Genomic DNA, 20,730 nt, shown 5'->3' with positions numbered 1-20,730 from the left:
ATTAGATTATGAGTACATTTTTGTCAACTATATGAACAATAAATTGAATCGTTCTTATCAATCGGAAAGGTAAACTGGATGTGTTTCCGTTCCCTGTTTTGAACCTTTGCCGGTATCTTCATCTGATTTCAAATTATGGTTCTTTCATAATTGGATTCAATTGGTTGCTAGATTTTAAAATCAGATTATACAATCGAAGTCAACATGGAACGTATGAATCTAATTCAACTGACTATGATATCATTATTCATAGCAAAAATGATGTAAAAATATATCTAAATGTGTGCAAGATGTTTTCTTTTACATGTATAGACTGGGTATTTTTATGCACAATTACGCCTGTGATCCAAATGGAGTGTTGGAAGTAGGATTATGTTGCTAATGGCTTACTGTCACATGGTTTGCTTTGTAGTTTGTACATTCTATTCACTTCCTACCACTTACAAAGGCTAAAATAAAAGATTGAACAAATCTCTATTTTGTTAATTTATTTTTTTACTTGAAGTTGCTTAAACAAGTAGGTAGAAAAATTGATTATTTGTAAGGTTTCCAAATATCCCTTACCTGATAGGTAACTACTAATATACCTTTTATTCTTCATAAAATCTATCTTTTTTTGCAAAAACACTAAAAATGATCGACTCAGCTCCAACAATGATATCGTTAGCATCATTTTCAGGTATGCCTTAACCACTGATTCAGATAGTCAAAGTTAGATTTCTATACTCTGATGTTTATAGGCTACACCCTAGAGATGAGTGGTATACTAATTTTTGAATTTCTTATAGATAGATTATGTTCAATTACAAAATACTATAAACTTCATACTGTTAAAAGTTTTTAAACGAAAGTTTTTGGGATGTACAATAATATCTCTTCTTTTTCATACAATTTACTGCTTTAATTATTAAACGCAAGTTTTCCAACCAAATAGCGACTATCAGATCGATTTGAGGATTTGGTGATCGGCCATGCTTTAGCACTAACAGGTATGGTTTTTAGCTTGCTTTTCTTCCATTTACATTGTTGTTTTCCTTGATTTTATATTCATTAGGTTCTTGAGGTAGTATCAACTAAACAAGAGTTCAATATGATTGTTGTTTTGAGTTTGGAAATCTATATTGAGAGTTATGTTCATATTTTTTTTTTGTTTCAGGTAGCATCATAAGAAATAAAGTGAAATTAGGGATTAATGGAGTTACACCTTCACTTCTCGTATTTCTCGCTGTAAAAAAACTTCTGAAATGATCCAATACCTATATATATATAGGGGATGGTTCAAGAGAGAAATGATATTATTGTCAGAGATTTAAGAAATGAATATGGACCACTAGTTTTGTTTTAAGTTTTAAATGCTTAAAGCTAAATAAAGAAACTATTAATTATTCTATTTCTTTAATTAATATAACTAATAAACCATAATATTTATTTATTTAATTAATGTAACTAATTAAATTATTATAATTAGAAAATATTAAGAACTCATTTATTTTTATAACATACTTTTTGTTTCTTGAATTTTTATCCTACACAAGTATAATTTATTCATACATTAAAATTTCTTTCTATCCAAAACTAATTTCTTTCAACTCAATATATTAATATCCATCAACACATACTTACATTATGATGAATAATAACAAAAAAACAATTTTACATGTATTTGCATTAGATATCAACAAAAAACATACAACCTACACAAAAGTGTATAATCTACACTTGTTCCAAGAATACGACAACATATAACTTACACACGAAAAACATTTAACCTACACACAAAATTCATCATCAATAAAATACACTCGCACACGAAAACATATAACCTACACACAAAAAATATATAACCTACACACGAAAATTTTATCTTACACAAATACAATTTATTCATACATTAATTTCTTTTAAAAACCAATTTCTTTAAATTCAACATATCAATATCCATCAACACGTAGTTACACTGTGATGAATAATACAAAAAACTATCTTACACATGGTTGCATTAAATTTCAATAAAAAATTTACAACCTACACAAAAACATATAACATACACTTGTTCTAAGAATAAGGAAACATATAGCTACATACGAAAAACATATGACCAACGCATGTGTAGGGTATGTGTATCTTTGTGTAATTTGTATAATTGTTGATGTCGAATTACATATGTAAGTTATATGCGTTTTGTATGTTGTACGTTTTTATTGCTCAAAACAAGTGTAGGTCATATAACTTTGTGTAGGTTGTATATTTATTGAATTTAAATACGTTGATATATGCTAATATATTAAGTGGAAATTATTTTTTTAATAGTTAAAAATATAATATTATATGAATAAATTGTATTTATGTTGAATAAAATGAAGAATGTGCAAATAAAAAATAAAAATAATGTAGTGTTTTTATCTTTTTAATTATTATAGTTAAATTAGTTAGATATATTAATTAGAAATATTTATTATGGTTATATTAGTTATATTAATTGGAGAGAGAGAGTGCATTTATTGTTGCATTTACATCTTTTTTATTTATTTTTATATAATTAATACCTAAAATAAAACTAGTGGCTCATATTCATTTCTCTCATTTCTTGCAATAATTTTATTTCTTTCTTGAACTTATATATATATATATATGTATATATATATATATATAGGGGAGGGTTATCCTAAAAACAAGTGGTTTCCTAGGAAGACTAAGAATAAATCATAGCCATTGGATCATATCAATCAATGATTGAGATATAAAATTACCAAAAACCGTCATAGTTTCCTAGAATTACTCTTTTATCATTATAACCGACATAGTTTCCTAGAATTATTCTTTCACCTTAGATTTTAATGCCAAATGTCAAAATTTTATTTGTTCTTACCACTCCTAGAAAACTACTTCTTTTTATTTAAACCCTTATATATATATATATATATATGATGAGAAATATTTAAATTTTCAACATGTTTGGGTGTGAAAATTGATACAATTGTCTGCATGAGAGGGATATGATCGACATGAGAATATGAGATTTAAATCCATCCACTACACTCCTATGCTCTTTTACATGTTACATCAACCATCAGCCGACAAATTTAAATACGAGTAATATTAACTATTAATAATAATATAATAATTATCTAATTATTCATTTACTAAGAACGCCAAAACTAAATTTATAATTAGGTATATACATCACATATGAAGGATTCATCTTGAATTATTAGTAAAGTTAAGGATTTATTTTGTTAAGTTTTATATTAATATTTGTTTAGTATGGTAAGAATATTATAGATTGTTCTAGAATAAATTTGTCTTGTTTTCCAAATTAGATTTGTCTTGAAGAGCAAGTTTAGTGAGTCTATATATATGGTCTAGATTATTAGTTTCACACGCTCCGTTTTTCTATAAATTGTCCCCACCAATTGTTTGGAAACCAGACCGCACCAATAGAGCTACCATATCTTAATTGTTTCATACAACCGGTCACGTTGAACACTATATCTCCTAGATAATATTATGGTCACGGCTAACATCGGCACCAGGCCGGAGATGGCCTCCTTAGCGGTCCAGATCCTAAACGGGCGATGGTTCATGGTGTTCGCCTCGTTCCTTATCATGTCGGCCGCAGGCGCCACAGTACATGTTCGGACTTTACTCGTCCGAGATCAAAACTTCCCTAGGATACGACCGGAGTACCCTCAACTTGCTTTCTTTCTTTAAAGACGTTGGCAGCAATGTGGGAGTGCTTTCGGGGCTTATCGCGGAGGTTACACCACCATGTTTCGTTCTCTCCATCGGATCAGTACTCAACTTTTTTGGGTATTTTATGATTTGGTTGGGTGTTACTAAAAGAATCGCCAAACCAACAGTTTGGCAAATGTGTTTATACATCTGTATAGGTGAGATTCGTTTCTAAATATCTATTCCTTAAAAACGAAACTTAACATATATGTACGAGTATTCGGGTATGTGATTAATTCTCATAGCCGTTGCTAGAACCATAGTTGTAACCATTTTTTTTTTAATTTTTGTTTACTTTTTTTTTGGATAATATAATAATTTACTAATTCATTATTTTAGTCTTTTCATTATTTTTAATTTACGTAGATTATAAAGTTATATAGAAATTTAAATAGCAAGATACGGGTTTTGAAATCCAACAGATATTTTAACAAACTAACCAAGTATATCCGAGAAGTATTAAGTCTAATATAAGACTTGAATACCGTCAACTTGTCATCCATGTTTAAAGAAAACCTCTTTGAAGATGGAGTTTTCAATTGGTACTAATATTGTGCTTATGTGTGTAGGAGCAAATTCGCAATCTTTTGCTAACACAGGAGCGCCAATGACATGTGTAAAAAACTTCCCAGAGAGTCGAGGTGTCGTGCTAGGACTTCTGAAGGGATTCGTCGGCCTAAGTGGAGCCATCATCACTCAAGTTTATCTTGCAATCTACGGTGATGATAAACCGTCTCTTATTTTACTCATCGGTTGGCTCCCGGCGGTTATTTCCATCTTGTTTGTACGCACAATCCGTATCATGAGGGTCATACGACAAGCGAACGAGCTCAAAGTGTTCTATGACCTCCTCTACATATCACTCGGCCTCGCCGGCTTCTTAATGATAATGATTATAGTTGAATAGACTTTCACCTTTCCTCGAGGGGCCTACGGTGGCAGTGCCGCTGGGGTCATTTTTCTTCTCTTTTTGCCACTTGCAGTGGTAATAAGAGAAGAGTACAATAGTTGAAAAACAAAAGGTTACTGATTGATGATCCGTCACCAATAAAAGTGGTGACGGATAAACCCACACCACCGTCAACCCTCAGCGTCATACCACCACCCACGCCACCAAAGCCGGAAAAAGAACCGTCATGCTTCCGGACCGCCTTCCAACCACCGGAAAGAGGCGAGGACTACACAATCCTCCAAGCCCTCTTCTCCGTCGACATGTTGACTTTATTTTTAGCCACAATTTGCGGCGTTGGTGGCACGTTGACCGCGATTGACAACTTAGGTCAAATCGGCGAGTCTCTCTGGTACCCTAAAAAGAGCATTAGCACATTTGTGTCACTTGTAAGCATATGGAACTACCTTGGGCGTGTAACCGCCGGGTTCGGGTCCGAACATCTTTTAAAAAAGTACAAAGTCCCGCGGCCTTTGTTGCTAACCTTAACCCTAATTCTATCTTGCGTTGGCCACGTTTTGATTGCGTTCGGGGTCAAGAATTCGCTCATTTTGCCTCGGTAATCATCGGATTTTGCTTCGGTGCGCAATGGCCTTTGCTTTTCGCAATCATATCCGAGATTTTTGGTTTGAAATACTACTCAACTTTGTATAAATTTGGGTCAGTGGCTAGCCCTATAGGGTTGTATATTTTAAACGTGAAAGTAGCGGGACACTTATACGACAGGGAGGCGAAGAGGCAGATGGAGGCGTCGGGGATCATTAGACGTGCCGGTGAGTCACTCGATTGTGTCGGGGTTAATTGTTACAAGGTGTCATTTCTGATTATAACCGCGGTTACTGTTTTTGGTACGTTTGTTTCACTTATTTTGGTGGCTAGGACTAGAAAGTTTTACGCGAGTGATATATATAAGAAGTTCCGGGAGGAGGCCGAGAGGACCGAGATGGAGATGGCCGTGGCGTAGTTGTGGTGGTGGTGGTGGAAGAGGAACTTGATGGTGTTTGTATATGATGTTATGATACATCTCTAGACTACACAATTAGTCAACTAAAGAATGGATTGTTACTTTTTAGCCAAAAATATTTGCAGCATATACTTAGTTTGAGAAATAATAATAATTCTTATATAAGTTTAATAACATTGTGTTTATTAAAGCTTTAAAATGCTTTAAAAGTATTAAAGACAAATTAAGCCTTCATAATACAGTTTAAACCTTAAACTAATTAAAGTTTTAGAACTTTTATTGTCACACCGAATCTTATCTACTGTCTAATAGTTTATTTGTATTCATTATAGAGTGTGGGTCATATTTTATTGACACTTGACTAAGTTACTCATTTTTCGGGAACGACGATCATTTTAGAAATTATTTAATTTAATATATTTGCTTTAAAGTTTCATTTATGGTGAGATGTGATCACCTAACCAAGAACGTACACCAAGGCTGACCAGACCTAGTGACGTCTTTAAGAATTCATTTGTCTCGATTAAGTTGGAAAAAAATATATCATTTAAGCGAATGAACTACATAATGTAAACTAGTTTTTTTAAACGATAATTAAAATTATAGCAATAAATATAACAATTAGCAAAATCATGATATTAGAATATAAGTTTATCATTGCAATAGGTTTATAAGTGTTCAGCTATTCTAAAAATATTTATAAAATATTAAGAATTTTTTTAATTTTCTTTTTGCCCCAAGGAAAGCTTGTCTCGGCCGAATGTCCACATTGCCCCTCCTTTGGGCTACCCCTTAGGTTGTGTGTTGTAGGCATTCAACGGAGATGAATTCTGCCTATCATATTACGTCACAAGGTGCTGACTGAACCCCTTGTCGTTCACACCGCGTGTTGAATTCACCATGTTGTCGTTCGTGTCGATGAATTTATCCATTCACGAGCGAAACCATCAATTTTTCGTCATTCGCTTGGGGGAGCCGGCTGAATTCATCCGTTCACGGCAACCGGTAAAACGTGGCCGTTGTGATGTGCGCGAGCCAGGTGATTGAATTCATCCCTCAATTCATCTTGTTCGCTAGTCATAACGGACATACTTACTAGAGCCACCCAATCTACAAGATTTGAAAAACCGTTAACACTAAATATATAAATGAAACTACGAAAGTAACGGGTTTATTATTGAATTCGTCGTTGGAATAAACAAATAGAGCCATGTTTAAAACGGAAATATATAATTGAAATATTACTCGGTTTATAGTAAAAAAATTGAAATCAATGTTTACTTTTAATATCTTAAAAAAATATTATTACAAAATTTATTTAAAGTATGATACTTGTTGGTATTAGAGGCAGAATTTAAATAGAAAACACAAAATGAAAGAGCTCAACTTGTTTTTTAATAAGGATAATTTCAAGGTGTACATGAAACTGAGAATTACAAAGCTTTAAATAGGGAAAAAGTAACCATAAAAGACTCAACCACCTACTAACTTAGTGGACTATCCTGTAACCCACTAGCCTATTATTATGGACCCACTACTTTGGAAATATTCAAAGACACACACATGCAACAAGCACGTGCAATATGACTCAACAAAATTAATAAACTACTTCAGCTTCATGCAAACATACTGAGCTCCATGCAACTACGTTTGAATCACACTTCATTACGCCCCCTTGATTCAAACTGTATCACCCCTAGCTTCCACCGAAAGAACACAAACTTTTCTTTAGTCACTGACTTGGTAAGAACATCTGCCACTTGTTCATGGGTACTACAAAATTCTAAAATCACCTGCTCTTGCTCAACCATTTCACGAATAAAATGATACTTCAACTCTATATGCTTAGCTCTGCTATGATGACTTGGATTTTTTGACAAGCTGATAGTTGATTTGTTGTCACATAAAATCAGGTGGGACCCACTTGTTCCAAACTAAGATCTGCCAAAATTCTTCGAAGCCACACAGCTTGACATGTTGCTCGAGTTGCGGCTATGTATTCCGCTTCTGTACTTGATAAAGCCACTGTAGTTTGCTTCTTGGAGCTCCATGAGACAGCCCCGCTCCCCAATGAAAACATGTAGGCTGACACGCTTTTGCGATCATCAACATTGCTAGCCCTGTCACACCCGGCCCTGAGCGGCGGAAACAGCCGGGCGCGCGCGAGTGGGGATTGATAATTAAGCACGGGCCATTGCAAACATTTATAGTAAGATTTTCATTGCGCATGAAATGTTTAATACAAATACATTACATTGTTTAAAAAAAATTACATAAAAACATCCAAGTATAAAACTGTTGAAGATTTCCACGCCCTATCCCCTTGCGCGGCGGGAACAACTACGCGCATCGAAGGGATAGAACTAAAATCTTCCAAAAAGCTAATTTTAGATGTTCAGCGTGAGGTGCTCTAAGTGTGACTCCATGCGCTACCTAGTTATCTCCTGAAAGACACGTAAAAACATTTGAATCAGTATAAACTGAGTGAGTTCACAAGTTTTAGTAACTATATAAATCGCATTGCATCATAGTCTTGATAAAATCATATTGAAACACATTTCTGATTTCATGTCTAAACATATACTTGATAATCCGTATGAAAACATAGATCTGACACATATTTCTGATAAAAGTCGTTCCGCGGGCTACGCGCGATCATTACCGGAAGTGTGCTCGTCCATGCAAAGTGGCGCTGCCACTACGAGCTAAATAATATAATGCCGTCCCGCGGTTTACGCGTGGACATTTCTGAAAAACCGTGCTCGTCTATGCAAAGAGGCGCTGCCCCTACGAGCTAATCAATAATTCCGTCCCGCGGGTTACGCGCGGACGTTGTGCCGGAAAACAAGGCGCTCGTCCATGCAAAGAGGCGCGACCCCTACGAGCGGGCTCAAACCCATAGTACTGCCCCATGACCATACTAGGCACTCGTCCATGCAAAGAGGTGCGACCCCTACGAGTGGGTGGATCAAACCAGCAGTCCCTACCCTTAGAGTTCCAATGGTAAAGTGATCACTTACTCGAGTTCTAGCGCACATACATCGAAAACCTTAGATAACCGTTCGCATTGCTCATCATGAAATATAATTTAAACACATAATCGCTTGCATAGCTTGTAAGTATACCATGATAAAACATTATTTAAGTACGTGTCCCTCGCCCCGAAAACAGTTTAAAAACAGTGAAAACAGTGAAAATAGGGGCTGTGAGACTCACCTGTGGTTCTTGTTAAGGGATTAATCGAGATTCAGGTTTTCTTGGTGTTGGCCTCGGAATTGAAGGTCTAGAATGCGATTAAATAACAAGAAGTATATATATTAAGATCAAGAATTAGGAGAATATAAGGGTTGGAAAGCAGATTTCAAGGTTATATTCTTGGCTTACCTGGTAACAGGATCGGAAACGAAAACAACGGATGCTTGGGAGATGATTAGTGCAAGTTGCAGTTCTTAAGAGAGAAGTTTGAAGTGTGTTTTGGGTGATAATTTAGGTTACATATTTATAGGCAAACTCAAGGGAACACAATCCCTTGCTTTAGGGGATTGTAATCTTTTCATATCTAGGTGTAATGATGATAAGGTATGGAAATTATTATTATTTTTTTTTAAAAGTGGAGTAGTGGATAAAAGATTTTGATTTGATTTGGTCAGGACATGCAGGTCTGGGGTTGGTGAGAATAGGGTGGCTGACAGTTGACTTTTCATGTTACAGTTTGCTTTTTCAGGTACTTTTGTCAGTGTACAGTAAAAAGTGGAAAATCTCTGAAACACGCTACTGTTTCCTTTTGGGCGGGAGTAATCTCCTTACGTCTGGAGAATAGACTAAGTGTTCTGTGCGTATCACTTTGTGCGCATAGCTTTCTGCGTGAAGGACATTTCTTTGCTGCGGGTAGGTGCGTAACCTTCTCGCAGTTAGGGACATTGAGTTTCATTTGTAGATTCTCCAGGTGGTCTTGGTATTTCAACATAGTGATCAGTTATGTTGAAGTCAATTCCATCTTGGAGCTTCAGACAAACTAGCTCTCAATGTTCCCGCCATGCGGGGAGGTTAGTTCCCTTCCGCACGCGCATAAACGATTTAGGATGCACCCGCCTTAGCATCATGCGGGATGGTCAACCCATTAGACAACATAACGTTAAGGTACATGAAAACATAAAGCCAAAACATTCGCGCATGGCGCATATAACATATGCCCACGCTGGTTCTTAACATGGCGCGCTCGCGCAGGGCGCACATAACAAATGCACGCGCTGATTAACATGGCGCGCTCGCGCAGGGCGCACATAACAAATGCACGCGCTGACTAACATGGCGCGCTCGTGCAGGGCGCACATAACAAATGCACGCGCTGACTAACATGGCGCGCTCGCGCAGGGCGCACATAACAAATGCACGCGCTGATTCTAATATGGCGCGCTCGCGCAAGGCGCATATAACATAATTACCTAATATTTAGGTTGATTACTTGGTTTAAGGGATTGGGAATTTACCGGGTGTCACATTCTCTCCCTGTTAAGCGAATTTCGTCCCGAAATTTAGGAGACGTTGCTGGCAGAAGCCATGCTCTGAAAGAGGTGTGGGTAATTCATGCGCATCTGGTCTTCTCTTTCCCAAGTGAATTCAGGCCCACGCCTCGAGTTCCATTGAACCTTTACTAACCTGATTCTGCTTCTGCGTAACTTTTGTTCTTTCCAATCGGTTACTGCTATAGGTTCTTCTACGAAGTGCAGCTGTTTGTCGATGTGAATCTCTTCCAACGGTAAAATCAACGTTTCATCAGATAAACACTTTTTGAGGTTGGACACATGAAACGTATCATGAACTCCACTGATTTCGGCGGGTAAACGGAGTTTATAAGCAACCGGACCGATCCTTTCCAGGATCTCAAATGGTCCGATGAAGCGCGGATTCAACTTTCCTCGCTTGCCGAAACGGGGGACTCCTTTCCATGGAGAGACTTTCAAAAGTACTTTATCCCCTACTTGAAATTCCAATGGTTTCCTTCGCACATCTGCGTAGCTCTTCTGTCTATCGCGCGCTGTCTTAAGGCGATCCCTTAACTGAAAAATCTTGTCTGTTGTTTCTTGGATCAATTCTGGACCAGTCATTTGCTTGTCACCCACTTCAGCCCAGCACAGTAGGGATCTACACTTGCGCCCATACAAAGCTTCGAACGGCGCAGCCTTGATGCTTGTGTGATAACTGTTGTTGTAAGAAAATTCAACCAATGGGAGATGAGTATCCCAGCTACCACCGAAATCGATTGCGCACGCGCGCAGCATATCTTCCAATGTCTGGATTGTTCGCTCGCTTTGCCCATCCGTTTGGGGATGATATGCCGTACTCATGTCAAGACGAGTACCTAAAGCCCCTTGTAACGATCTCCAAAATCTTGAGGTGAACCGACTATCTCTATCAGAAATGATGGACACTGGGACTCCATGTTTTGAAACTACTTCTCGAATATACAATCGGGCTAACTTTTCCATCTTATCGATTTCCTTGATCGGCAGGAAGTGCGCTGATTTAGTTAGTCGATCTACAATAACCCAGATCGTGTCATAACCCCCAGGTGTCCTTGGCAGTTTGGTGATGAAGTCCATAGAGATTTGTTCCCACTTCCACATGGGAATTTCTGGCTGCTGAAGTAACCCCGACGGCTTCTGATATTCAGCTTTTACTTTTGAACACGTCAGGCACTTACTGACATACGTCGCGATGGCGCCTTTAAGATTGGGCCACCAATACAGCGCTTTAACATCTTGGTACATCTTGTCTGCGCCAGGATGTACGGAATACCGCGTCTTGTGAGCCTCGTTTAATACTCGCTCGCGCAATCCTCCCTTGAGAGGGACCCATATGCGGTTAGCGAAATATCGAGTGTCGTTCTCTTTGAGCTCCAAATCCTTAATCATACCCCCAAGGGATTCGTTTTTAGCAAACTCTGGTTTCAAGGCTTCTTGCTGAGCGTCTCGGATGCGGGTAGAGAGATCTGTGTGAATGGTCAACCTTAGAGCCTTGACTCGTAGCGTTTTTATTCGCTCCTTCCTACTTAGCGCGTCTGCTACCACATTCGCCTTTCCAGGGTGGTACTTAATTTCACAATCATAATCATTCAACAACTCCACCCATCTTCGTTGCCTCATGTTTAAATCCTTTTGATCAAATATATGTTGAAGGCTCTTGTGATCCGTAAAGATTATACACTTTGTACCATAGAGGTAATGGCGCCAAATCTTTAGCGCGAAGACAACCGCTCCAAGTTCCAGATCATGCGTTGTGTAGTTCTTTTCATTGGTCTTGAGTTGGCGCGAGGCATACGCTATGACTTTGTCTCGCTGCATAAGGACACATCCGAGTCCCTGATGTGAAGCGTCGCAGTAAACGACGATGTCATCCGTCCCCTCGGGCAGAGACAGAATTGGCGCACTACATAACTTCTGTTTTAACATTTGAAATGCTGTTTCCTGATTTTCGCCCCAAACAAACTTCTTGTCTTTCTGAGTTAGCGCGGTCAGAGGTAGAGCTATCTTGGAGAAGTTCTCAATGAAGCGTCGATAGTAGCCAGCTAGTCCTAGGAATTGCCTCACCTCAGTTGGGGTTTTTGGCGCTTCCCAGTTTTCGATGGCCTTGACTTTGGAAGGATCAACGTGTATTCCTTTCTTGTTTACAACGTGACCGAGAAAGTGAACTTCTCTAAGCCAAAACTCGCACTTGGAAAACTTCGCATACAACTTTTCTTTCCTCAACAATTCCAACATCAATCTCAGGTGTTGCTGATGCTCGGCCTTGGTCCGAGAATAAATCAGAATATCATCTATAAATACAATCACAAACTTGTCCAAGTATGGTTTGCACACGCGGTTCATCAGATCCATGAATACAGCCGGCGCATTAGTTAGCCCGAAAGGCATTACTAAGAACTCATAATGGCCGTATCTAGTTCGGAAGGCTGTTTTCGGCACATCTTCCTCATGGACCCTAAGTTGGTGGTATCCGGACCGTAGATCTATCTTTGAATAATAACTGGATCCTTGCAACTGGTCAAATAAGTCTTCAATCCTCGGTAAGGGGTACCGATTTTTGATTGTCAGCTTATTCAGCTCCCTGTAGTCAATACACATTCTGAACGAACCATCATTCTTCTTAACAAACAGTACTGGAGCTCCCCAAGGTGAAAAGCTTGGGCGTATGAAACCCTTATCCAATAGTTCCTGTAACTGATTGGATAGCTCTTGCATCTCAGATGGAGCTAGTCGATAAGGCGCTCGAGCTACTGGCGCAGCTCCTGGGACTAAATCAATACGAAATTCGACTTGTCGCGGCGGCGGTAATCCGGGCAAATCTTCAGGAAAAACTTCTGGAAATTCGCGCACTACTGGTAAGTCTTCAATTCTTCGCTCATCTCTTTTCTTCTCTACTACATGCGCCAGGAAGGCGTAGCACCCTTTCCTTAGGCACTTGCGCGCTTTTAGGCACGAAATTAGTTTCGTCGCAACTCCCCTTCTTTCCCCTTGAATCACCAAGGTTTCTCCGTTCAACAGTGGGACCCGAACCTGCTTCTCATGGCAAATAACTTCCGCGTGGTTCTCGACTAACCAATCCATACCTATCACAATGTCAAAACTTCCTAAGTCTATTGGTAACAAGTTAATATTGAACCCGTGACCTCCCATGACTATAACACATTGTTCAGTTCTTTCGTTCGCGCATAACTGCCTACCATTGGCTAGTTCTATAGTATAAGGCGTGTCTAGCCTACTGGTTGCTAAGCCTAGGGAGTTTTTAAACTCAGCAGATATAAAACTTAGGTCAGCGCCAGTATCAAATAAGACAGATGCAAAATGGCCGTTAAGCAAAAACGTACCGGTTACCACATTCGGCTCTTCTTTAGCTTCACCCGCGCCGATCACAAAAGCTCTCCCGCGAGCTTGGTTTCCCTTTTGCGGGCAATCCCGACTAAAATGCCCTGGCTTCCCGCATGCGTAGCAGTTGTCGCTCGCTCCAGCTTCTCTGACACGGCAATTCATCGTCTTGTGCCCTGGTCTGCCACATTTGGCACATTCGATTCTTGCGCATTCACCCTCGTGGTGATACTTGCATTTGTTGCACCATGGGCGAGGCCCGCTGTATTCTTTCCTTGATGGCTCCGCGGCTTGGATCGCGTAAGCCCTTACGCTCTCCTGCTTCTTGAACGGTGGTTGCTTGGAGTCGGACCCTCGGTGGTGAGAGTTCCACTTCCTCTTGGGATCAGAGGTTCGCTGGTCGATTCCGCGCGTAGTTAACATACCCGCACGGACCGTATCCCTTGTAAGGGTGATGGCCCGCGCTACCGCCTCATCAAAGGTTGGAGGCGCTGCGGCGTTGAGCGGAACCCTAACAACAGGAGGTAACCCAAAGATATACCTCTCGATCTTCTTTTCCTCCGTGTTTGCCATGTCTGGCACCAACTGGCAAAGCTCGTTGAACCGGTTGTTGTAGGCGTCGATATCCGTTCCTACCATGGTGTGGTTCCAGAATTCCTGTTGTAGGTTCTGAATTTCTGCGCGAGAGCAGAACTTTCTCATCAACATTTCCTTCAGTTCCTCCCAGGTCTTGTGGAGAGCAACTTCTCGCCCCAATGTTTTCGTTTGAAGCTTCCACCAAGACGAAGCTGCCTCTTGGAACATGCAGGTCGCGTAAAGGACCTTCTGGTTCTCACTACATCCGCTAATGGAGAGAACTGTCTCCATCTTGTCAATCCAGTTGTAGAGCCCAATGGCCCCTTCGGTACCCTTGAATGGCCAAGGCTTACAGGCCATGAATGTCTTGTAGGAGCATCCTTTGTCCAAGGCTCCTGATTCGGGTTCTGGGGTCTCATTCTGACGACCCTGACTTGATTCGGCCTTGCTGGCCTCATGTGTTGCGATTGCTTGCGCGATTATTTCCGCGAGTTCCTCGGGTGTCATGGTAATTCCCTTGGCTTTAGTTGGAGGCATTCTCGCTTTAAAAGAGTGAAAACATATCAATCTTAGCGCATGTATTCTGAGCACATAATATTATCATTATTTACTAGACACTGTGTGACCCGTGTTCCTAAGTGTGTGTATAGTTTCTTTTGAAAATATTTCATGCGATTTCCCCCAACGGTTATAGTCTAGGTTAAAACTTCTTTTCCTAGTTCGCTATAACCAGTGCTCTGATACCAATCTGTCACACCCGGCCCTGAGCGGCGGAAACAGCTGGGCGCGCGCGAGTGGGGATTGATAATTAAGCACGGGCCATTGCAAACATTTATAGTAAGATTTTCATTGCGCATGAAATGTTTAATACAAATACATTACATTGTTTAAAAAAAATTACATAAAAACATCCAAGTATAAAACTGTTGAAGATTTCCACGCCCTATCCCCTTGCGCGGCGGGAACAACTACGCGCATCGAAGGGATAGAACTAAAATCTTCCAAAAAGCTAATTTTAGATGTTCAGCGTGAGGTGCTCTAAGTGTGACTCCATGCGCTACCTAGTTATCTCCTGAAAGACACGTAAAAACATTTGAATCAGTATAAACTGAGTGAGTTCACAAGTTTTAGTAACTATATAAATCGCATTGCATCATAGTCTTGATAAAATCATATTGAAACACATTTCTGATTTCATGTCTAAACATATACTTGATAATCCGTATGAAAACATAGATCTGACACATATTTCTGATAAAAGTCGTTCCGCGGGCTACGCGCGATCATTACCGGAAGTGTGCTCGTCCATGCAAAGTGGCGCTGCCACTACGAGCTAAATAATATAATGCCGTCCCGCGGTTTACGCGTGGACATTTCTGAAAAACCGTGCTCGTCTATGCAAAGAGGCGCTGCCCCTACGAGCTAATCAATAATTCCGTCCCGCGGGTTACGCGCGGACGTTGTGCCGGAAAACAAGGCGCTCGTCCATGCAAAGAGGTGCGACCCCTACGAGCGGGCTCAAACCCATAGTACTGCCCCATGACCATACTAGGCACTTGTCCATGCAAAGAGGTGCGACCCCTACGAGTGGGTGGATCAAACCAGCAGTCCCTACCCTTAGAGTTCCAATGGTAAAGTGATCACTTACTCGAGTTCTAGCGCACATACATCGAAAACCTTAGATAACCGTTCGCATTGCTCATCATGAAATATAATTTAAACACATAATCGCTTGCATAGCTTGTAAGTATACCATGATAAAACATTATTTAAGTACGTGTCCCTCGCCCCGAAAACAGTTTAAAAACAGTGAAAACAGTGAAAATAGGGGCTGTGAGACTCACCTGTGGTTCTTGTTAAGGGATTAATCGAGATTCGGGTTTTCTTGGTGTTGGCCTCGGAATTGAAGGTCTAGAATGCGATTAAATAACAAGAAGTATATATATTAAGATCAAGAATTAGGAGAATATAAGGGTTGGAAAGCTGATTTCAAGGTTATATTCTTGGCTTACCTGGTAACAGGATCGGAAACGAAAACAACGGATGCTTGGGAGATGATTAGTGCAAGTTGCAGTTCTTAAGAGAGAAGTTTGAAGTGTGTTTTGGGTGATAATTTAGGTTACATATTTATAGGCAAACTCAAGGGAACACAATCCCTTGCTTTAGGGGATTGTAATCTTTTCATATCTAGGTGTAATGATGATAAGGTATGGAAATTATTATTTTTTTTTAAAAAAAGTGGAGTAGTGGATAAAAGATTTTGATTTGATTTGGTCAGGACATGCAGGTCTGGGGTTGGTGAGAATAGGGTGGCTGACAGTTGACTTTTCATGTTACAGTGTGCTTTTTCAGGTACTTTTGTCAGTGTACAGTAAAAAGTGGAAAATCTCTGAAACACGCTACTGTTTCCTTTTGGGCGGGAGTAATCTCCTTACGTCTGGAGAATAGACTAAGTGTTCTGTGCGTATCACTTTGTGCGCATAGCTTTCTGCGTGAAGGACATTTCTTTGCTGCGGGTAGGTGCGTAACCTTCTCGCAGTTAGGGACGTTGAGTTTCATTTGTAGATTCTCCAGGTGGTCTTGGTATTTCAACATAGTGATCAGTTATGTTGAAGTCAATTCCATCTTGGAGCTTCAGACAAACTAGCTCTCAATGTTCCCGCCATGCGGGGAGGTTAGTTCCCTTCCGCACGCGCATAAACGATTTAGGATGCACCCGCCTTAGCATCATGCGGGATGGTCAACCCATTAGACAACATAACGTTAAGGTACATGAAAACATAAAGCCAAAACATTCGCGCATGGCGCATATAACATATGCCCACGCTGGTTCTTAACATGGCGCGCTCGCGCAGGGCGCACATAACAAATGCACGCGCTGATTAACATGGCGCGCTCGCGCAGGGCGCACATAACAAATGCACTCGCTGACTAACATGGCGCGCTCGCGCAGGGCGCACATAACAAATGCACGCGCTGATTCTAATATGGCGCGCTCGCGCAAGGCGCATATAACATAATTACCTAATATTTAGGTTGATTACTTGGTTTAAGGGATTGGGAATTTACCGGGTGTCACAAGCCCAATCACTGTTACTATAACCCTTCAGAACAAGACCTTTTCTCTTTGTATACCATATACCAAAGTCACTAGTGCCAGCAACATACTTGAGAATTCTTCGAGCAGCTTAAAGATGAATTCGTGAAGGTCTTTGCATAAACCTCGAAATCACACTCACTGCATGGGCCAAGTCTGGCCGTGAGTGAGTTAAATAAATAAGCCCCCCCCCCCACCATGCTTCGAAAAACCTCTTCATTTGCTTTGTCTGCACCATCTTGAATGGACAACTTCTCATTATAGTACATGGGGGTAGATTCAAGATTACCTGAAATACCAAACCTGTGAAGCAAGTCTTTGGCATACTTTTGTTGGTTGAGAAAAATTCCCTCTTGAGTCTGTTTGACCTCCAGACCTAAGAACAGCTGTAATAAACCCATGTCTGTCATTTCGAATGCATGTTGCATTCCCTGTTTAAATTCATTAACTAGTTCATCACTTGAGGAGGTATAGATAATATCATCTACATGTAAGCAAACGTAGATAATATCTCCTGTGAGAGTCTTTTTGACATACAAGGTGGGTTCATTTTGACTTCGTTTATACCCTTGTTCAGCAAAATACCTGTCGATCTTGGAATACCAGGCTCTCGGAGCCTGTTTTAATCCATACAGTGCCTTCTTAAGCTTGTACACCTTCTTTGGATTGGTTTTTGACACATAACCCTCTGGTTTCTTGACATAGATTTCCTCAGTAAGATCACCATTTAAAAAGGCTGTTTTGACATCGAGTTGGTGCACATACCAACCCATATGCGCTGCTACTGCAAGTATGACCCTGATGGTTTCAAAACGTGCCACATGTGCAAATGTCTCCTGGTAATTAATGCCAGGAAGTTGAGAATACCCCTTGGCCACCAACCCTGCCTTATGATTTACTACTTGACCATTCGAGCCCACTTTAGTCTTGTACAACCATTTAACACCAACTACATTTTTTTCGGAAGGCAAACTAACCAACTCCTAGGTATTGTTCTTCTCGATGGCTTGCAACTCACAATGAATAGCCTTGACCCAATCACTGCATTTAACAGCTTGAGAGTAGTGGATAGGGTCAGTGATATTGAGAGCAAAGTGGCATGTAGTTAATTCAGTATCACTATCTGAAAGACCTTCTCCACTTTGGTACTCATTCAGCCAGGATGGAGGTTTAGAAACTCTTTTTGAACTAGCGGATGTAGGGTTTAAAGGTGGGGTAGGCATATTTTCGTTGGTATGGGTGGATGTGGATGATTCATCATTGGTATTATATGAGTTTTGTGTGAGGGTATGAGTAATATCAGGAGCATTAGTTGTAGGCAAAGGTATGGTATTTTCATGAATAGTATCACTACTATTAGCCTCATGTGGAGAGTTGTCATAGTCATAGGGAAATGGGTCTACAAAAGTAAAAGTACTATCAGTACCTTTAGCATGTTCAATACTTTTCCAAGACCATTTTTGGTTTTCAAATACTTCAACCTCCTCATATCTTTTGGTACTAAACTGTTTGGTGTCTGGGTTATAAAGTCTATACCCATGACTTTGACTAGAATATCCAATAAGGATATATCTAATTGCTCTACTGTCTAGTTTCCTAGTTAACTGGGAAGGAATTAGACCATAAGCAATGCTACCAAACAACTTCATACGAGAAACAGATGGCTTAATACCTGACCAGGCATGCAGGGGTGTTTGGTACACAAGAGCTTTAGTTGGTGATCGATTGATTGTGTAAATTGCAGTTGACACAGCTTCAGCCCACATAAAGTTTGGCAATTCTTTTCCCTTTAGCATACTTCGAGTCAGGTTCATAATAGTTCTATTTTTTCTCTCAACGACACCATTGTGTTGAGGGGTGTATGGCACAGTGACTTCTCTTCGAATCCCAGCTTCATCACAAAAGGTGTTGAATTCTGTTGAGCAAAACTCACCACCGCGATCTGAGCGAAGTACTTTGATCATGCAGTTGCTTTCATTTTCCACCATGCTTTTGAACAACTTAAACTTTGTAAATGCCTCATTTTTATGCTTCAAGAAATATACCCAACACATACGGGTAGATCATCAATAAAGAGCAAGTAGTAAAGACTGTTACCAAGGCTTGGAGTTTGCATGGGCCCACATAAATCAGTGTGGACCAGACCTAGTTTTGTGGTAGCACGCCAAGAGGTAGATTGAAATGGCTTCCTTGTTTGCTTGGCAACAATGCATGTCTCACACATGACTGTTGAATGTATTTTTGGTAGGTCAAGTACCATCTCTTTATCATGCAATTGTTTGAGAGCATCAAAGTTAAGGTGACAGAACCTTTGAGGCCATTTAAGTGATTCCTCGTCTTTCTTGTTATGGGCCGACTTGTCTTCAATGGTAATAAGACTTGTTGCATCAAATAGGAACATGTTGTTTGTTGCAACTATGATCTCCATGATGGTCTTGCCTGTGGCTTTGTTCTTGATTAAGAACTTATCATCATTGAAGTAAAGTGAATATCCCTTATTCATCAACTGGCCAACACTCAATAGGTTGTGTTCAAGTTCTGGTGCATAGTACACATTTTCAAGTAGCTTGAATGTGTTATGTCCCGTATGGATCTTCACAGTACCTTTCCCTTCGACAGCTAGCTTCTTCTTGTTTCCTAGTTTTACCCCCAACTTGAAGGTTTCATCAAGAATGGTAAAACTTGTTTTTGAACCTGTTATGTGATTCGAACAGCCTGAATCAACGAACCACATGTGAGACTTAGCACCAAAATCTTCAGTGTTTGACATCAACGTAAAAACATCATGGGTCATCTCATCAGGTAGTGCATGACAAGCAATCAGCAGGTGTTGAGATTCGGTTTCCTCGGGATCATTCTGATCTTCATTTTCAGCAACATTAACCTGAGCCTCATCGTTGAACCAACAATCCCTTTTAAGATGGCCGAATTTTTTGCAAACGTGACATTGAGGCACTTTGCTTCGATCCAAAGTACCTCTCCCACGATCAGCCCCTCTACCACGGAAGGCTCCCCGACCACGGCCTCGTCCACGAGCAGCTTTGGACAAGGACAAATCTTGAAAGCTTGAAGGGCTTGTTCATCTTTTACCTCCGACGTTTTGGTTTCTTTCTTAGTCGGTGATCGGCTATTAATTCGTTCCTCTTGTGACTGAAGTAGACCCATTAGCTTCACGGGTGTAACTTCAAACAGATCGAACGCAACTTCAATTGATGGTATAACATAGTCATACTTTGGTGATAGGCTTCTGAGAATTTTTTCAACAATTTTTTGATCAGTAACCTCTTCTCCGTAGGACCTTTGACGCCCTACGTTGTCCATAACCCGGGAAAAGTAATCGCCGATAGCCTCGTCGTCTTTCATGCCCAAGTTTTCAAAATCTCGCCTGAGACTTTGAAGTTTCACCGATTGCACTTGCGAGTCACCTTGAAATTCCACCTGCAAGATCTCTCACGTGTCTTTAGCAGATTCAGCAGCAGCAATACGAGAGAAGAGGTGATCATGCACCCCTTGTTGAATCAGAGACATGGCTAGTGCATCCTTTTTT

The 20,730-nt window shown here is 40.1% G+C and overlaps 1 pseudogene across 1 annotated transcript; it reads left to right on the top strand.

Moving 5' to 3' along the window:
• The first annotated feature begins 3,444 nt into the window (after positions 1-3,444).
• Positions 3,445-5,765, top strand: LOC143625964 (protein NUCLEAR FUSION DEFECTIVE 4-like; annotated as a pseudogene). The gene is made up of 2 exons (XR_013152348.1): positions 3,445-3,890; positions 4,302-5,765. The product of XR_013152348.1 is annotated as a protein NUCLEAR FUSION DEFECTIVE 4-like (transcript).
• Positions 5,766-20,730: the final 14,965 nt, after the last annotated feature.

The sequence above is a fragment of the Bidens hawaiensis genome, unplaced genomic scaffold (assembly GCF_021521415.1).
Source record: "Bidens hawaiensis isolate Kalapana, Puna unplaced genomic scaffold, B.hawaiensis_p1.1 tig00004269_1, whole genome shotgun sequence".
Lineage (NCBI taxonomy): Eukaryota > Viridiplantae > Streptophyta > Magnoliopsida > Asterales > Asteraceae > Bidens > Bidens hawaiensis.
This window is presented reverse-complemented; position numbering and strand designations above follow the sequence as displayed.